Source organism: Ovis aries, chromosome 1 (genome assembly GCF_016772045.2).
Source record: "Ovis aries strain OAR_USU_Benz2616 breed Rambouillet chromosome 1, ARS-UI_Ramb_v3.0, whole genome shotgun sequence".
In the NCBI taxonomy this organism is placed as follows: Eukaryota; Metazoa; Chordata; class Mammalia; order Artiodactyla; family Bovidae; genus Ovis; species Ovis aries.
This window is the reverse complement of record NC_056054.1, coordinates 78398282-78417956: the sequence shown is the minus strand read 5'-3', so window position 1 is coordinate 78417956 and position 19675 is coordinate 78398282. Positions and strand designations below refer to the sequence as shown.

The following is a 19675-nucleotide window of genomic DNA, read 5'->3' as shown; positions in this document are numbered from 1 at the left end:
ACCTACCATCTTACTTGGGTCCCACGTCCAAGAAGCGGTGGCTGCACAGGTGCAGGAGGGCGGAGAGGAGCTACTCCAAGTTCAAGGTCAGGAGGGGTGGCCAGTGAGGAGACAACCCTCATCCAAGGTAAAGAGCAGCAGCTGTGCTTTGCTGGAGCAGCTGTGAAGAGATACCCCATATTCAAGGTAAGAGAAAATAATGCTAGATTTATAAAATAAAAATCTCCATAGAAAAGATTTCAGTGATAAGAGAAGTATTAAAAGTAAAAACAACTATTCATCCTTGATGTTTCTTTACTAGCAACATATGCTGCTTCTGCTGCTGCTGCTAAGTCACGGGTCAGCGGTGTCCGACTCTGTGCGACCCCATAGACGCCAGCCCCGTAGGTTCTCCCATCCCTGGGATTCTCCAGGCAAGAACACTGGGGTGGGTTGCCATTTCCATCTCCTATGCATGAAAGTGAAAAGCGAAAGTGAAGTCGCTCAGTCGTGTCCGACTCTTAGCGACCCCATGGACTGCAGCCTACCAGGCTCCGCTCTCCATGGGATTTTCCAGGCAAAAGTACTGGAGTGGGTCGCCAGTGTCTTCTCTTCCTAGTTACATATAGAGAACCATAAAATTCAGATTCTTAATATAAATTTATGAACTAGAGGTGAATCACTTAGGCATATACAAATTGCTAGGTAAATGCCAGAAAGATGTTAAAATGCTAGAGAGTAGTTCTTTACGTTATTGTTTCACTATTTTAACTATATTTAACTATATTATTCTAACATCTTATCAGCTCAAATGCAATACTAAGTATTATGTTGCATGTCACTCTATACTTGATGTTAAATTAATCATAATGCTTAATTATAGTACTTGGCATCATTTGTTATTTTTTTCCAACATAATTAAAATTCATACAATTTTCACACAATAGTAGGATATAAATTCAAGTTCCCATAGACCGTAAACTAGGAGACACTGGATCATATCTAGGGACATAAAACAAGGTGCAAAAATTTCATGGTCTAAAGGTATTGAAATCATACAGAGTCTGTTCTCTTATTACTTTGGGATTATGTCAGAAATCAATATTATCAAAAGATATTTGAAAATAACATATTTTCAAGTGCACTGTGACATTGACCAAGAGAGATATTTAACTTAACCATTAAAAGCCTCAATAAAATTAGAAGACTGAAAAAATACAGAGGGTGATTGCAGAGAAGAAAGCACTTAAATGAGGAATTAATATCAAAATGAGAAACTAATATCAAAGATAGTTTTAAAAATCTCATGTATATGGACATTAAATGTCCACTTTAAATGATGGGTGTATCTAAGAAGCTATAACAAGGAAAATAAGAAAATATTTGTAACAGAATAAAAATGAAAAGAAAAGTTACCAGAATTTGTTGCATACGCAGCTGAAGCTGCTCAATGTGGAGTCTTGAGTAAGATATGAAAACAGATAATGGAAAATAGCATAAAGTTTTGTGAAATTTGAACAAAATTTGTACTTTAGCTAATAATTGTATATTCAATGTTAATCTCCTGTTTGTTTTTTTACAACATATTTCTTTATATTGTCAGAATTGGATTATAAGTTTCAAGCCTCATTCAAAATTTTTTAATCACTAAGATAATAAATTTTCTAGATTTTAGCAGTAACACTAGATGCCAAAATATATGGAAATATATTAAAGTTTTGAGAGAATATAAATTAGAAATCTACCATTCTATTCATACTAAGTCAAACAAGTGAAATCAAAAGGTCATAAATTTTTCAGCTAGGCAAAAATTAATAAATTTTTTAAATATGCATATTATATTATACATACTATTTATATATATGTATTCAAAAGTCTTTCTACTACACTTGATAAAAGCTTGAGAAACAACAACAATGACAATAACAACAAAAAAGAGATGGAGAAATTGGAAAACATAAACTAAATGCAGATACTTTTTAAGGTTTTTTGATGATGAGCTGAACACTCAGTTTAGCTTCAGTGACACAATTATAACATATTTTAATCACACAATTATTCTTTCAAAATTGAATGTGTCTGTACAAATGTCCAGTGTAGACAGCTGTCCAAACAATAAGAATTCTATGTATCAAGACAGGTGCTGTCACTACCCTGCAAATCCATAACACAAGTGTTCATTTATAAAAGATTTGAGAGAAAAAGACAACATAAAAAATGAATAATTAAATATCTCAGTAGGAAAATAGAGCAATGAATTTCAATTTATTACATGCACAAAAAACATTAATATATAGTCTGAAGAAAATTATAGACCTTTGTCCACTGCCGTGGAAGTATTTTGATACCACATAATAATACCTGATTTGAGAAATTTATTTCAGCTAACTAAGAAGTTCAGGACACTGCTTCAAAGTGTTACTAAGAATCACTTGGTACACTTACAAAACCTGAAGAATCAACCTAATTTACAAATTTTGAGACAAGAGCTACTTCAGGGCAAGAACAAACTTACTTATCATGGTTTTGCCAGTATCTCTCTGAGGCTACTGAATGTATTAGGCTCTGAATGCATGAAGGAGCATGGCTGACTGAAGACCTACCCTACTGGAAGAAAAGTTGTACCATGGTCAGCTTACACTGTCCCATTGGCTTAAAATCAAGGGCCAGATGATCAAAAGCAGTTCTCAATTAGGGGTGATACGCCCCCCACAGGACATTTGACAGTACCTGGAGTCATTTTGGGGTGTCACAACTGACAAGGGTGCTGTCATCAAGGAGGTAAAAGCTTGGGATGCTGCCAAACATCCCATAATGCCCAGGTCAGCTCCACCCAACAGAAATCTGTCTGGCCCCAAATATCAATACTGCTAAGTTAAGAAATCCCTAATATTCAGAAGTTAACTGAATATTAATGACAGCATTAGATGGTCATCCAGAGCCAAATCCACCAAACCCTACCTTGTTTAAATAAAAATGTATCATTATACAGTTGAATACTCATTTTCCAAAAAGGAAAAGCTACTGAAATGGAAGTAAAATGAAATGTGGAAGTAAAATGAAAAGCCTTCCATGTTCTCTTAGCTAATGGACAATTTTTCACATCTTTGTATTTATCATCAAATGTGTTATTTAGGAACTGTGGTTGAACATAAGTTACAATGGAATGCTAACACAGACATTTCATTTCTCCTAAAAAATACACACTCATTATTGGCACGAGAATACGAAAATAGGAAAGGTAAAGATGTTCATGGATATAGTTAACATCTCGTGAGTGCTTTCAATCTGCCAAGGACTATACTAAGTGCTTTCCCTGGGTTTTCATGTAACTGGTTAAGTTCTATCAATTTCAGATATTAAGTGTTCCAGTAAGAACATTATTAGCTCATTTACATAAAGTTGTATTATAATTTGTCTTCTACATATTTCTTTCCTCCTCTAGACTGTGAGATCTTCTGGAGGACAGGGTCCCTTGTCTTATTCGTCATTTTATCCCCAAGGGCCTAGCACCTTATCACAAAACAGTGCATTCCTTAGAGGTTTGTTACATGAATAAAGGTAACACTATTCAGTAAATCTTTCTCTTCATGGGCTAATATTTACAAAATACTCTCATATATATGTTTGTCTATCATATACCACTGTGAGAAAGCTAGATAAGAAGTTTCTGCCCTCTGGGTTTCTGTATTATAGGGAATAAGGGAGAAGAGAAAAAAGGGTCATTTTCCTTCCTTCTAAATGTCATAATCAAAAATAATATATAAATTATTACTGTAACCAAGAAATATTGCTAATTGTATAGGTCTGACCAAACTGGATGGAGAGTATATGCTCTCAGAGTATGGACTGGGTGAGTAAACACAAAATATAACACCTTCCAACTTTTTTCAACGCACATGATTTCTGTGTTTGTTTTCTTAGATGAGAAAAAAAGGCCTGTGGGATGGTCTCTGGTCACTTTGAGCTAGTCTCCAACAGCGGATCCTTCTCGGTCTGCTACCCAGTGAGTGGAAAGACCCCAGAGTGGGCTGCCAGGGAGCCGCACACATGCAAAGCACTTGCAGTCCCCCTTGTTTTCTTATTTTTCCTGTTTTCATTGGCAGAATTTTTTCCCTGCCCAAAGCAGAACTGCAAATGAAAGCAGCTGCCCAAAGTGGAAGAAGTTCAAAGACCAGGGAAGAAAGAGAAATGAGGTGGGGTCAAATGAGGAAAGCAACTGAGGACAACAAGAAGACTGTTGGCAGCTCTGCCTGGTACAGAAGTCTAAAACAGAAAACATACCAGGGGACAGATGGATGGGTGGCAGCCATGGGCAAAGTGATGCACCCATAGGCTTTCAAGTGACAACAACTGAACATCACATTTTTACATAGACTCACAAGCTCTTAATGCTCCCAGGGTGAGAAGTATTTCTAAATGCTTTTCTCTGAACTTCTGGTGGTTACTCTTTGGGTATCTGTCATATATTCATTCATGTTTCTGAATCATCCACAGATGAAAATCTATTTGAAATCATGATATGAATTTGTTCGTTTCATAACTTAAAAAGTCTTCAAGGAAATATAGGTATGGTTATTTTGGAATCTAAATTCAATTCAATTTAGAGAAATGAGTGTATATCCTAGCTTTTTTTTTTTTTTAAGCTATGAGGTTTAGTGCTTTTTTAGATATTAAAATTTAATCTTGAAATTTTTATAATAAGATTATCATTAAAATATTGTAATTACTTTCTTTTGAGGAATAACTTAAAAAAAACAAATACAACTTTTGGGGCATTTCAGAATGTATTTTTTAAATGGATTTAAAGAATATATAAATATTTCACTATACTTTAAGACTTTTAGCAGACTTTTATGCAAATTATTTTTATATACTTATAATTCAATGCCAAATATATACGAATTACAGCATGCTGGAATTTCAAAACAGATTGGAAAAATCCATAAGAGTACACAGATTCTGAGAAACAACTTGTTTGAATATATTTGCAATTTCACATATCTACATTGTTAGCACAAAAACTATTCTAAAAGAATATATTCACAAGTAAGAACAACTATGAAATAAGACCTACAAATATTTAATCTATGTAGAAATTTCAGGAACGTAACTGTAGAATAGCAGACACTTTTTACAGACTAACTGCCAGATCTAGAAGCCTTTTCTTTCAGTCAACACTTTCCCACCATCGTGAGAACCATTTCTCATTAACAACCAAATTGTTTTCAGATGCTGTGCTATAAGGGGTTTCCTTAGAAACCGTTTGGTAAAAGACTGTGGCTTTCTTCCATAGAAATCTCAGCAGTGAAAAGGCAGATTTTCTGGCATAAATCAAACCCAATTTCTAGGGTTCACTAAACCCTTTCTCCTCAAAATAATGTTTTGTGACTTGATCTTAGCAGTTTATAGCACATGCAGGAGAGCTGTTGTGAGCCAGTTTTAAATGAATTTTATTCTACTTCTTTTGTCATTCAATAGAAATCACTCCCAGGGCTTGTTATACCTTGATGAAGGTTTGACCGCACAACTAATGAATAAAATAGTACATTTTACTGTATGGAAAATTCTGATATTTTTTTCCCCGCTAATTTTGCTCAAGAGAATCAATCTTTATATTGTTAGGATAATATTATTTGTTCTGTTCTGATTTCAGGGTTGTTCCTACAACTATGTGCATGTATGCAAGTGTGCTCAGTTGCTTCAGTCGTGTCTGACTCTTTGTGACCCTATAGGCTGTAGCCCACCAGGCTCCTCTGTCCATGGGATTCTCCAGGCAAGAATACTGGAATGGGTTGCCATGCCCTCCTCCAGGGGATCTTCCTGACCCAGGGATCAAACCCACGTCTCCTGCACTGGCAGGTGAATTTTTTACCCCCGAGTCACCTAGAAAGCCAGTATATATAATATATACTTTTTAACAAAGAAATTGGGCAACAAAGTTTTTTGTACTAAAAATGTAGATATTTCAACTGGCTAGTTCAGTTCAATCGCTCAGTCAAGCCCAACTCTTTGTGACCCCGTGGACTGCATAAGTATAGACTAATTATTGAATGTTTTAGGAAGTTTCTAGTTGTGTACAATTCATAAGAAACACTCCATAAATAAGCATATATATCGATCGTGTCTCAAGTGTGGGACTTGGCAGAGTACTTTAAATGGAAACCTAATATTACTACTGGGATGGAATTATGCTTTTCCACGTCTCCATATCTTTTACATACGTTGTACTCTTTGCCAACAATGTGCGCCTCCCTCCCAAACAAACCTTATTCCTTCTTCAGACTCTGTTCAACCATCTCCTCATTCAATCATTCATTTGTTCAATACACTTTTACTAAGCACCCATTATTTGCTTGATGCTATACTAGATGCTGGGGGTGAATAAGGCAGACAATGTCCTATCTTCATGAAACTGAAGGTTCATTGTAAATTATTCCTCTGTCCCTGACTTCCTCAGACAAAAATAAATACTTCCATCTTGGTGCAACCATTATCAATCTAGCAAGTATCTAACAGCATCTAAGTACTAGGCACTGGCCACATCATAGTACAATTATTTATTTGTGAACCTGCTTCATCTATTTGACTGTGAGCTCTTTAAGGAAAGAGCCTTTATATATCTTTGCATTCCCAACTAACACAATTCCTGGAATTTAATGGGTACAAATTAAATGCTTGCTGAATAAATGATTGAATTAAACTAAAATATTCTAGCTAACAGGCTAGAATGTTATAACAGGCTTTCTTCTGTTTGCAAACTGTCCATAACGTATCATAGTTTTACAGAAGTATTGGCCCTGATATGCTAAAAAAATAAGCCAAACATTGTGAAAGATAAAAATCTAAAAATGGCTGAGCTGTTCTAAGAACTTTGGCAACTAGAGGCCCCACCAAAATACCAAGCAGGTCTTTCTCAACATTAAATTAATAAGATTATAGCATGATCCACTTAATTTCAAAAAAATAATTCAAAATAGAAATTGGTCTATTAATACTTAATTAAGTAACACAAGTCTTGTGGACATTTGGTTTGAGGATATTTGAATTAAAAATGGATAACTTGCTTCCAAAGCAATCTCACTGGGAATAAATGCCCTAAACCTCTACTATAATCTGTAAAACCCTATTTTATTTGCCACCCTGCCCCATCTCTCTGACCTCTCATCCCCTGCCTCTCTCCCCTTTCTACCAGACTAACCTCCTTGCTGTTCCTTGAATATCTAAGCAGTTCTGCCTTGAACCTTAGTACCTGTCCACCCTGCTGGGATCTTTCTTCCTCAGATACTTTCAGGGAGACTCTCTTGCCTTCAGGTCTCTGCTTAAATGTCACCTTTTCAGTGAGCCTTTCCTTGACATCATATCTCAAACAGCAGGCCCACACCCTCCACTCCCAATTACTCCCTGACTTCCTTGCTGTTGTTGTTTAGTCGCTAAGTCATGAATGATTCTTCTGCAATACAGTGGACTATAGCCTGCCAGGCTCCTTTGTCCATGGGATTTCCCAGGCAAGAACACTGAAGTGGGTAGTCATTTCCTTCTCCAGGGATCTTTCCAACCCAAGGATTGAACCCATCTCCTGCATGGGCAGGTGGGTTCCTCACCACTAAGCCACCAGGGAAGCCCTTGATGATGTAGTGATCTATTCTAAAATGAAAGTAAAAGTTAGTTACACAGTAGTGTCCAGCTCTCTTTGATCCCATGGACTGTAGCCTGCCAGGCTCCTCTGTCCTTGGAATTCTCCAGGCAAGAGTACTGGAGTGGGTTCCCATTTCCTTCTCCAGGGGATCTTCCTGACCCTAGAATCTATTCTAAGGCACTAGTGAAATTCATAGGCTATAGGAGCCCCCTGTTCCTCCTCTCACCTCCATCTTCCTTGGGTCTGAAGGTACTTCAAAGGAAACTTTTAGCCTTGAGTTGAATGGAATTTGTCTTTCAAACAGACTAGATATATGGTGGTATCTCTTTGCTGTTTGGAGGTTCTAGCAGTTATCCCTGGATACTCCCCTGATGTTCTCCTTTGTCCTGCATGACCACTGAAAAGAACCAATGAATCATTCCTGAGGGGAGAGGGAGAGAGGGGCCTGAGGCCTTACATCTTGAACAACTCTAGAAGGTTAGGGGGAAATTGTGTCAACTTTAACCAAAATGACTTTATTGAATCTGAAGAATAGGAGATAACATTAAAAAGACAATTAAATGTGGCACTAGCTGCTCTTCGAAAAAGAAAAGTGGATGACTATATTTTCAGTTAAAGTAAGAATAAATAAGATTTAAGAACAAGGAAAATACCGGAGATAAAGAGATGTATTTCATAATGACAAAGGAGTCAACTGTCCAGGAGGATATAAGAACCTTAATGTGTATATATATCTAAGTGCTTCAAAATATATCAATCCAAAATTAATAGAAATGGAGGGAAATATATACAAATTTAGTTATAGTTAGATATTCGGTTATATCTAATGACTCAAAATACATCAATCTAAAGTTAATAGAAATGGAGGGGGAAATATGCAAATTCAATTATAGTTAGATATTCTAGCAAATGAAACAAACAAATAAAACATTAAGTGTGTAGAAAGACCTAAACAACATTATTAATTAACTTGACCTAACTGACATATATAGAACACTCTACCTACAATAGAGGATTATCTAATCTTTTCAAGGGCCAATGGAACATTCATCATGAAAGAACATATTCTGGTCCAGAAAACAAGTCTCAGTGAATTTTAAAAGAATGAAATAAAATAGAGTATTTTCCTCTAACTGCAAGCTGATCCATTGATTAAAACAGAAATTAATAACAGAGGATATCTGGGAAAAAATCTCTGGGGAAACTAAAACACCTCTAAAAATTATGGGCCATAGAATAAATCATGAAAAAAACTTTATATATTTTGTACTGAATGAAAATTGAAACATTGCTAAAGTGCTACTTAGAGGAAAATTTATAGCATTAAGGGTTATATTAAAAAAGAGGAAAACACTAAAATCAATGATACAACTGAAGAAATCAAGGAGAGAAGAAAAAATGAGACTCAAAGTAAACAGAAGGAAATAAAATAATGGCTTAAATGAAAGAAAATGAACAAACAAAATAAAACCAATAAAAACACATACTTTGAAAAGATAAACCAATAAGCTTCAAATTGGAATAAATTAGAAGAAAAGACATGCATCACCAAAATCAGAAAGGAAAAACAGAGATGCAACTACAGACCTTACACTCATTTCTGGATTTCTCTATTTCACTTTTCCAGTCACTACAGTTCAAGGTTATAGTACTGTTTCAATTTCTTTCTTGCTCACAGCAGTCAATTAGTAGGTCTAATCTACAATGTTCTTCTCTTCTGTTCAGTTTTTCCCTGTATAAAAATCACTTGAGTTTTAGATTTTATTACTCCATCAAGAAGGGACCACTTCCCTTTAACTTGTCTTGCTGCTTCTAGACTATTACCCTAAAATCCCTCTGTGCATTAATTAGCTCATTTTATTTACCCAAAAAGTATTATATAGCACTCTCCATGCATCAAATTCAGAAAACTAAGATCATGGCATCTGGTCCCATCACTTCATGGCAACTAGATGGGAAATAGTGAAAACAGTGGCTGATTTTATTTGGGGGGGGGCTCCAAAATCACTGCAGATGGTGACTGCAGCCATGAAATTAAAAGACACTTACTCCTTGGAAGGAAAGTTATGACCAAACTAGATAACATATTAAACAGCAGAGACATTACTTTGTCAACAAAGGTCCATCTAGTCAAGGTTATGGTTTTTCCAGTAGTCATGTATGGATGTGAGAGTTGGACTATAAAGAAATCTGAGTGCAGAAGAATTGATGCTTTTGAACTGTTGTGTTGGAGAAGACTCTTGAGAGTCCCTTGGACTACAAGGAGATCCAACCAATGCATTCTAAAGGCAATCAGTCCTGAATATTCATTGGAAGGACTGATGTTGAAGCTGAAACTCCAATACTTTGGCCACCTGATGCGAAGAGCTGACTCATTTGAAAAGCCCCTGATGCTGGGAAAGATTGAGGGCAGGAGGAGAAGGGGATGACAGAGGATGAGATGGTTGGATGGCATCACTGACTCAATGGACATGAGTTTGAGTAGGCTCCAGGGGTTGGTGATGGACAGGGAGGCCTGGCGTGCTGCAGTTCATGGGGTCGCAAAGAATCGGACATGACTGGGCGACTGAACTAAACTGAACTACATGCACCAAATAATGAACTCTTCAATGAGGATACATGGTTCCTGTGTCAGTCTAGTGAAGGAGACTGACAATTACATAAGTGAGTACAATGCAGATAATAGGTACACTCTGTGTGTGTGTGTGTGTGTGTGTGTGTGTACTCAGTTGTGTCTGACTCTTTGTGACATAGACTGTAGCCCACCAGGCTCCTCTGTCCATGAGATTCTCCAGGCAAGAATACTGGAATGGGTTGCCATTTCCTCCACCAGGGGATCTTCCCAACCCAGGGATCTAAACCACGTCTCCTGCATTGCAGGCAGATTCTTTACTGCTGAGCAATCGAGGAAGCCCAAGGACACTGTAGATATGTGTAAAGTTTAATAAGATAAACACAGAAGATGTAATGAACCCTTTCTAGAAGAGGAGAACATGTAAGGCTTCAGAGAGGTTGCTATGTTTAAGCTGTGTCTTAAATAACAAGTAATTCTCAGGCAAAGAGAATGATTTAGATATATAAGTACATTAAAAGCCTGGTATGATGCTCAAAGAAAGGTGAATAGTGGATACGGTGTGACTGGAGTGTATTATTTTTTAGGGCACTGTGGCAGAAGATGAAGATAGGTGGAAAGAGCCAGGGCAAAAGAATTTGTATGATGAAAAGTTCAAATTTTGTTCTATAAGTAATAGGAAACCATAAAAAAAAAGAGTGACATGATCAAATATGTATCTTAAAAAAGAATAGCTGAAGAATACGGAAAGAAATTAGAGCTGGAAAAAGACTAGAAAATGTGAGACAAGTCAGGCACTTTCTACAATGGTCCAGGCAATATGATATACACAGAAGGAATTAAGAATCAGATTCAAAAGATATTTTTTAAATAGCAGGGCTTGATAACAAAGTGCTGTGAATTTCAGGGGTAAAAGAAGTCAAAGATGAAGCCCAGGTTGCTGGTTTGGCCAAGTGGAAATATAGCGGAGCCATTAACATAGAAATGAACATAATAGGAGAGAAAAAAATCAGGGGAAAAGAGCCTAGTTTTGAATATGCAGAGACAGGTAGTTTGTACAGTCATATGGAGTTATCTAATAGCAGCCAAATATAGATCTTCAAGTACTATCATCCTTCTTAAAATATGCTTTCACTGTGACTTCATGCCTTTGAACTTTGCCATGCCCTCCCACTATGTGCAGGACAGAGTGCACATGTTTATTTTGGTACTGAAACTCCTCCACAATCTGGATCTAGTGCATAAAGTCTTTACTTCCACTACTTCTGTCTTGCCTGGTGTGTGTGTGTGTGTGTGTGTGTGTGTGTGTGTGTGTGTGTGTGTGTTAGTTGCTCAGTCATGTCCGTCTCTTTGCAACTCCAAGGACTGTAGCTCACCAGCCTCCTCAATCCATGCAATTCTCTGGGCAAGAATACTGGAGTGGGTAGCATTCCCTTCTCCAGCGGATCTTCCCACCCAGAGATTGAACCCAGGTCTCATGCATTGCAGGTAGATTCTTTGCTATCTGAGCCACCAGGGAAGCCCATTGTCTGTCACAGTCATTCTCAAAATATGGTACTTGGACCAGCAGCAGCAGCCTCCAGAAACTCTTTAGAAATGAAATCTCACAGGCATCACCCGAGACCTATAAACTCAGGAGTTGGAAAAAGAACTACTGATATATAGAAACTCTATAATCCAACAGAAATGGACTAATTGCCATTTACTCAAGATGCTCCTCTCTGTCTCTGACTTATGCCATAGTCATTAAAAGACTTGCATCAGGAAAGCAAGTGTCCACAGACAACAGCTTATTATTGTCTGATGATCTACATCACTAACTTTGCTAAAAGACACCAATTTCCTCATTTATATAATCATTTAGTAATCTGAAAAGGATTGCATGTAAGTTTCATTAGGTCAAGAATAGTTTTCTGAAAAACTAAGTTAGTAGAATCTACATGATACCATATACAAACAAGCCGCAGGCATAAAACAGATCTTCATTTAAATGAACATATACCCAGTCAAAGAGATGACAGTACAAAAATTCCTCTAGTGTCTGTGAAAGCAGCTGACAGCATAAGCAGCTCATTTTGGTTAGAAAATGTAAGAGTGACTTCCCTGGAGCTCATATTTAGAGCAAATGCCTGAAATGGTGCCAGCCTAAGCATAGATCAAAGAGCTTCCTTTTTTCTCTCTCTTCTTAGTCTCATTGGAATTTGAAAATGACAACTTTTATTCTCACTGGGTTTATATGTCTATATAATAAGCTGGTTTATAAGTCTCAAAACGGCCCTTTCCACAAACTGGGAGCAGAGCAAGTGCACTGACTCACAGAAGACCACCTGGGTTCAAAGCCCAGTACCGTCACCTGCTAGGTGGGTAATCTTAGATTATCTAACATCTGAATGTCTATTTCCTCATCTTTAAAATAGTGATTTTTCTCAACATAGGAGTATCTTAATTTGTAATGCATATACTAACAAACATAAAGGGAGAAATTGACAGTAACACAATAATGGTGGGAGACTTTAATACCCCACTTTCACCAGTGGCCAGATCATCTAGACAGAAAATTAATAAAGAAACACAGGCCTTAAATGACATTTTAGACAAGTTGGACTTAATTGATATTTATAGAGCATTTCACTCAAAAGCAGCAGACTACACATTCTTCTTAAGTGTACACAGAACATTCTCCAGGATTGACCACATGCTGGGCCACAAGGTGAGCCTTGGTAAATTTAAGAAAATTGAAATTATATCAAGTATCTTCTCTAATCACAGTGCTATGCAATTAGAAATAAACTACAAGAAAAAAATTCCAAAAACACAAACATATGGTGGCTAAATACGCTACTCAGCAACCATTGGATCACTGAAGAAATCAAAGAGGAAATAAAAGGGTGATTTTTAAGAATTCAATAAGTGTGGTTTCATTGCAACAGGGTGACATAAGAGACTCTTGGACTCACCTCCTCCAATGGACACATCAAATCTATAGCCACTGATAGAGCAGTTCTCTCTTAGAAATCTACTGAATTCAGAAATCTACTGAATGGCTCCTACATACTGAGCAAATGAGAAAATAGTCACATAAAAATGGGTAAGAGAGACTGAGAAACACCCTTGCACAAACTACATCCCTGACACAGTGACATACAGCTGGAAGGATCTCATAACTCCCAGCTCATCGCTGAAAAATGAAGGGTTTGGGCCCAACATCTAGTGCTTGAAATTTTAAGATTTTCACTTGAGGAAAGTGTCCCCCAAAAAACATTGCTCTGAAAGCTAATTAAGCTGATGTCCATGAGACCCAAACGGCCATAGTAAAGAAATAGTTCTTATTTTCTTTTCAGTTCAGTTCAGTTCAGTTGCTCAGTCGTGTCCAGCTCTTTGCGACCCCATGAACCGCAGCATGCCAGGCCTCCTTGTCCATCACCAACTCCCAGAGTCCACCCAAATCCATGTCCATCGAGTCGGTGATGCCATCCAACCATCTCATCCTCTGTCTTCCCCTTCTCCTCCTGCCCTCAATCTTTCCCAGCATCAGGGGCTTTTCAAATGAGTCAGCTCTTCGCATCAGGTGGTCAAAGTATTGGAGTTTCAGCTTCAACATCAGTCCTTCCAATGAATACCCAGGACTGATCTCCTTTAGGATGGACTGTATATATTGTGAAATGATGACCACAATTAGTTTAGTCAACATCAGTCATCATACTATAACTTTTTTCTGTGATAACTTTAAATATTTACCCTTAGAGTTTTGTTTTTGTTTTTCTTTTTGAATGGGGAAGCACCGAACCAGGGTGTGCTTGTGCTATGCTTAGTCACTCAGTCGTGTCTGACTCTTAGTGACCACATGGATTGTTGCCTGCCAGGCTCTCTTAACAAGTTTCAAATATACAATATTGTTAAATACACTCATTATGCTGTACACACATCCCTAGAGCTTATTTATTTTTTACTGGATGTTTGTACATTTTGACCACCTTTAAATATTGCACCCACTTCCCACTCCCCACCTTTGGCAATCACTAATACTACCAATCTGTTCTCTGGTAGTTCTTTTTTTCTTCTGAAAATAGATTCCACATATAAATGAGATCATATATTATTTGTCTTTCTTCATCTAATTTATTTCACTTAGCACAATGTCCTCAAGATCTATGCATGTTGTTGCAAATGGCAGGATTTCTTTTTTTATAGATGAATAATATTCCAGGATGTATATATGCCACATTTTCTTTATCAGTCCATCTCTCAGTGGACACTTAGGTCATTTCCAGGTCTGGGATATTGTAAATAATGCTGTAATGAACATTATTGTTGTTTAGTTGCTAAATTGTGTCTGACTCCTTATGACCCCATGGACTACAGCCCACCATGGGATTTCCCATGCAAAAATAATGGAGTAGGTTGCCATTTTCTTCCCCAGGGGCTCTTCCTGACCTAGGGATCAAACCCAGGTGTCCTGCTTTGACAAGCAGATTCTTTACCGCTGATCCTCCATAGGGATGCATATCTTGTTCTAAGTTAGTAATTTATTTTTCTTCAGATAAAAACAGAAGTAGAATTGCTGGATGATATGCTAGTTCTATTAAAAAATATATTTGAGGAACTTCCATATTGTTTTCCATAGTGACTTGCACCAATTTACATTCCTGCTGCTGCTGCTGCTAAGTCACTTTAGTCGTGTCCAACTCTGTGCGACCCCATAGACGGCAGCCCACCAGGCTCCCCTGTCCCTGGGATTATCCAGGCAAGAACACTGGAGTGGGTTGCTATGCCCTTCTCTAGTGCATGAAAGTGAAAAGTGAAAGGGATGTCGTTCAGTCGTATCTGACTCTTAGCGACCCCATGGATTGCAGCCTACCAGGCTCCTCCATCCATGGGATTTTCCAGGCAAGAGCACTGGAGTGGGTGCCACTGCCTTCTCTGAATTTACATTCCTACCAACCACAAAAAAAGATATCCATTTCTCCATGTCCTTGACACTTCTTATTTCTTGTCTTTTGGATGGCAGCCATTCTAACAGGTGTGAGGTGATATCTGGCTATAACTTTAAATTGTATTTGCCTGACGATTAGTGATTCTGATCATCTTTTCATGTGTCTGTTAGTTATCTGTATGTCTTTGCAAAAATGTCTATGCAGGTCTTTTGGCTAATTTTTAATCAGTTTTGTTTTTTGGGTTTTTTGTTTATGTTGAGTTGTATGGGTTCTTTATATATTTTTGATATTAACCTCTTAGGGATATACCACTTACAAATATTTTCTCCCTTTCAATAGGTTGCCTTTTCATTTTTTTTCTAGATTCCTTGCTGTGAATAAGCTTTTTAGTGATTTCATCCCATTTGTTTATTTTTGCTTTTATTGCTTTTGTTTTTGTTTTTTTTTTATTTTTTTTTTTAAATTTTAAAATCTTTAATTCTTACATGCATTTAATGTCAAATCCAACAAATAATTGCCAAGACCACTGTCATGCAGTTGGACTCTCTATTCTTTTCCTTTTGAGTATATGTCCACTTTTGCGCCAACACCACACTGTTCTGATTACTATAGCTCTGTAATATAGTATACAATCAGGAAGCATGATGCCTCCAACTTTATTCTTTTCTATCAAGATTGCTTCAGCTATTCAGTCTCTTTTGCAGTTCTGTATACATTTTTTGTCTTTCTCTGAAAAATGCCTCTTCTAAAAGAAAAAAAAAACACAACTGGGCTGCTATTTTATTACTCTAAATGTTAATGTTTATGAGCCTTAATATTATAAAATATAAACCATATATTATTGCTAATAAGTTTCTCAAGAAACTTATTCCATTCTGTTAGACTTTTATTTAAATCTACTGTTATTTAATAAAGCCCAAAAGAGTATAAAACAGTATAAAAATATCCTCTCTAATTAGAAACAGTTTTATTAAATTTTCATCATTTAAAAAAGTTGAGAAATCTATAAAATAAAAGCTAGAAGTTTTTATAAATAAATGTATAATTTTAACACATTTAGTCTCCATAAATGTTTATTTTTTTATTAATTTGCATAAAAGAAGAAAACTAAATCAGAATCCACAAAGATATTTCATTATAAGGAAACTTTACTTATTTAAGCTCTCCTCTATCTCAGGGAGATTCCCACAAAAGTGATATTACATTGAATTTAACCACAAAAAAGAAGAACCTGAAATGGCACTTTAACACCATCAAAGTTTTGAAATACACATGACATCATAAACATACACATCGTGCTACTGGCTAGGATCCAACCATGTATGTACTTTTACTAAAAGAATCACTTTAAAATATAATTACTCTTAATATAGTAGGAAATTATAGGTTCTAACCCTGATGTACTTGAAAACATATCTCTGTAAGAGAACTATAAAACAAATTAAGTCAAACATGTTTATGTTGGTTACATTCAATTTTAATTACAGGTGATTCTTTTAGGATTTGCTTTGAAAAAATAAAAGGAATCTTTTTGAGAAATATATTACTGATATCTACAATGTGAAAATAGACAAAACAGTATAAAAACAGTACATACTACTCAATTGTTAATAACAATCATTTGTTTCACAAGATGTTACTGGAACTGCAAAATAGTCTGTCCTCCTATCTCAGAGAAACAGTTGTCCTGTCTCCTTTCCAGCTAACTTCCCACTACTGTACTTGTTAACCTTCCCTTCTGTCACCCCCACTTACACCTAAAAACTATTTTTAAGTTTTATAGCTACATCTGTTTCTGTGTCTATATCTCTATTTCTGATTCTATCTCTATATAATTTATCACCATGTCTCTTCCTCAATGTAGATCTTGCCTCAAACTACAATTCTATTTTTCTTTTAGCAAGAAATTTCCAGGGAGAAAAAAAGTCATTTCCACTTTAAGCACTCACCAACCTAGTTCTGGTCCCATCACTTCATGGGAAATAGATGGGGAAACAGTGGAAACAATGTCAGACTTTATTTTGGGAGGGGCTCCAAAATCACTGCAGATGGTGACTGCAGCCATGAAATTAAAAGACGCTTACTCTTTGGAAGAAAAGTTATGACCAATCTAGATAGCATGTTGAAAAGTAGAGACATTACTTTGCCAACAAAGATCTGTCTAGTCAAAGCTATGGTTTTTCTTGTGGTCATGTATGGATGTGAGAGTTGGACTGTGAAGAAACCTGAGCACTGAAGAATTGATGCATTTGAACTGTGGTGTTGGAGAAGACTCTTGAGAGTCCCTTGGACTGCAAGGAGATCCAACCAGTCCATTCTGAAGGAGATCAGCCCTGGGATTTCTTTGGAAGGAATGATGCTAAAGCTGAAGCTCCAGTACTTTGGCCACCTCATGCGAAGAGTTGACTCATTGGAAAAGACTCTGATGCCGGGAGGGATTGGGGGCAGGAGGAGAAGGGGACGACCGAGGATGAGATGGCTGGATGGCATCATGGACTTGATGGACATGAGTCTGAGTGAACTCCGAGTGTTGGTGATGGACAGGGAGGCCTGGTGTGCTGCGATTCATGGGGTCGCAAAGAGTCGGACACGACTGAGCGACTGAAGAGAACTGAATTGAACCTAATTCTGAGTGCCTTGCAGTATAGCCTGCTACTTTGCCATTTCTCTGAAGTAAACAAAGCTCTTTGAAATAATCAGAGCTCTTTGTACTTGGATGGTGTGCCCTCCCCCCCCATATTTTGTGCCCACCCAGAACCTGTGAATGTGACCTTATTTGGAAACAAGGTGGGTCTTTGCAGATATAATTAAGCTAAGATTAGAACATACTAGATTAGAGAAAGTGAAGTCGCTCAGTCGTGTCCAACTCTTTGCGACCCGTGGACTGTAGCCCACCAAGCTCCTCCATCCATGGGATTCTCCAGGCAAGAATACTGGAGTGGAGTGTTGTTAAGTAGCTCTTAAATCCAAAGACTGAAGTTCTAATAAGAAGAGGGAAATTTCAACATAGAGACACAGACACTCGGAGGGAAAGTGGCTATGTGACAAAGGAGTCAGAAATTATAACAATGCAGTGGTAAGCCAGCAACATACAGGACTGCCAGTAATCACCAGAAACTAGAAGAAGCAATGAAGGATTTGTCCCTAGAGGCTTTGGAGGTAGCAGGGCCCTGTTGATACCTTGATTTCAGGCTTCTGTCTTCCAAAACTACGATAGAATAAATTTCAGTTGTGTTAAGCCACCCAGTTTGTAGGAACTCATTTTCCTCAACTAAAGGAAGAATTAATGGTACCTTTCATAGTAAAATTCCTTCATTAGATCTGAACGCTCCACTAATATCTTCATGAGCTCTTTTCCCTCTTTTTTCACCTTACCATGGGCTTGCTCTACTATGAGTTTGCTTCAAAATTCTTTGCCCTTCTTTTCATTCTCCCATAGAACCACTCCTACTTTGTGATTTCAACTCCAGCTTCTACGTCCTGCTGCTGCTGCTATGTCACTTCAGTCGTGTCTGACTCCGTGCAACCCCATAGATGGCAGGCCACCAGGCTCCTCTGTCTCTGGGATTCTCCAGGCAAGAATATTAGAGTGGGTTGCTTCTATGTGGGTAACTTCCAAACCTAAATTTTCAACTCTTGCCTAACTTTTGAACTTTAAATTTTCAACAAAAATAGCTTTAAAATTCTGTATTTTGTTTTATCTTATATTTTTATAGGCACTTTGCTGGTGGCTCAGTGGTAAAAGAAAAAAAAATCTGCCTGCAATGCAGAAGCCACAGGAGACTCTGTTTTGATCCCTGGGTCAGTAAGATTCCCTGGAGGAGGGCATGAAACTCACTCTAGTATTCTTGCCTGGAGAATCCCACTGGACAAAGGAGCCTGGCGGGCTACAGTCCATAGGGTTGTAAAGAGATGGATATGACTGAAGCGACTTAGCACATGCACACACACACATAGTAAGAGCCACGTGGCCACTTACATGTGCCAAGCACTTTACATACAATCAGTTCAGTTCAGTTGTTTAGTCGTGTACAGCTCTTTGAGATCCCCTGGACTGCAGCACACCAGGCCTACCTGTCTATCATCAACTCCCGGAGTTTACTCAAACTCATGTCCATTCAGTCTGTGATGTCATCCAACTATCTCATCCTCTGTCATCCCCTTCTCCTCCCACCCTCAATCTTTCCCAGCATCAGGTTCAACTTGCTAATATTCACAATAACCTTATGAGGCCATTACTATTATTGCATCCCAATTTAATGATGAGAAAGCTATGAAAGACCCTGAGTGGTTAAATAACTTGTCTGAAGTCCCTCAGCTAGTATGTGGTGGAGCTGGGACATAAACTCACACACTTTTACTCAGCACCATGAATCTTATGCATTTAGGCAACTTAGACCTCTTTGAGAATTTGATGAAAACTATGGTCATTTGCCACAGAAAAGATATGCAACAAGTTTCTTATAAAATTTTAGTGAATTTATGCATCCCTTAGGAGTCCACTTGTGGATCCCAAGTTAAGAACACCTGTATTGGAAAGAATGTAATCCC

At 37.5% G+C, this 19675-nt stretch overlaps 2 long non-coding RNA genes across 9 annotated transcripts in view; both read right to left on the bottom strand.

Moving 5' to 3' along the window:
• Nucleotides 1-19675, bottom strand: part of LOC105615111 (uncharacterized) — a 95401-nt gene that overhangs the window by 49561 nt on the left and 26165 nt on the right. For all 8 annotated transcript variants that reach the window (XR_009597001.1, XR_009596992.1, XR_009596995.1 and 5 more), the window contains one exon: nt 7-160. This is a non-coding gene — a long non-coding RNA (uncharacterized LOC105615111). The remainder of the gene's footprint in view (nt 1-6; nt 161-19675) is intronic.
• Nucleotides 4710-19675, bottom strand: part of LOC132658039 (uncharacterized) — a 36897-nt gene continuing 21931 nt past the window's right edge. Inside the window, exon 2 of the long non-coding RNA XR_009597004.1 lies at nt 4710-19675. This exon is cut by the window's right edge and continues 16279 nt beyond it. This is a non-coding gene — a long non-coding RNA (uncharacterized LOC132658039).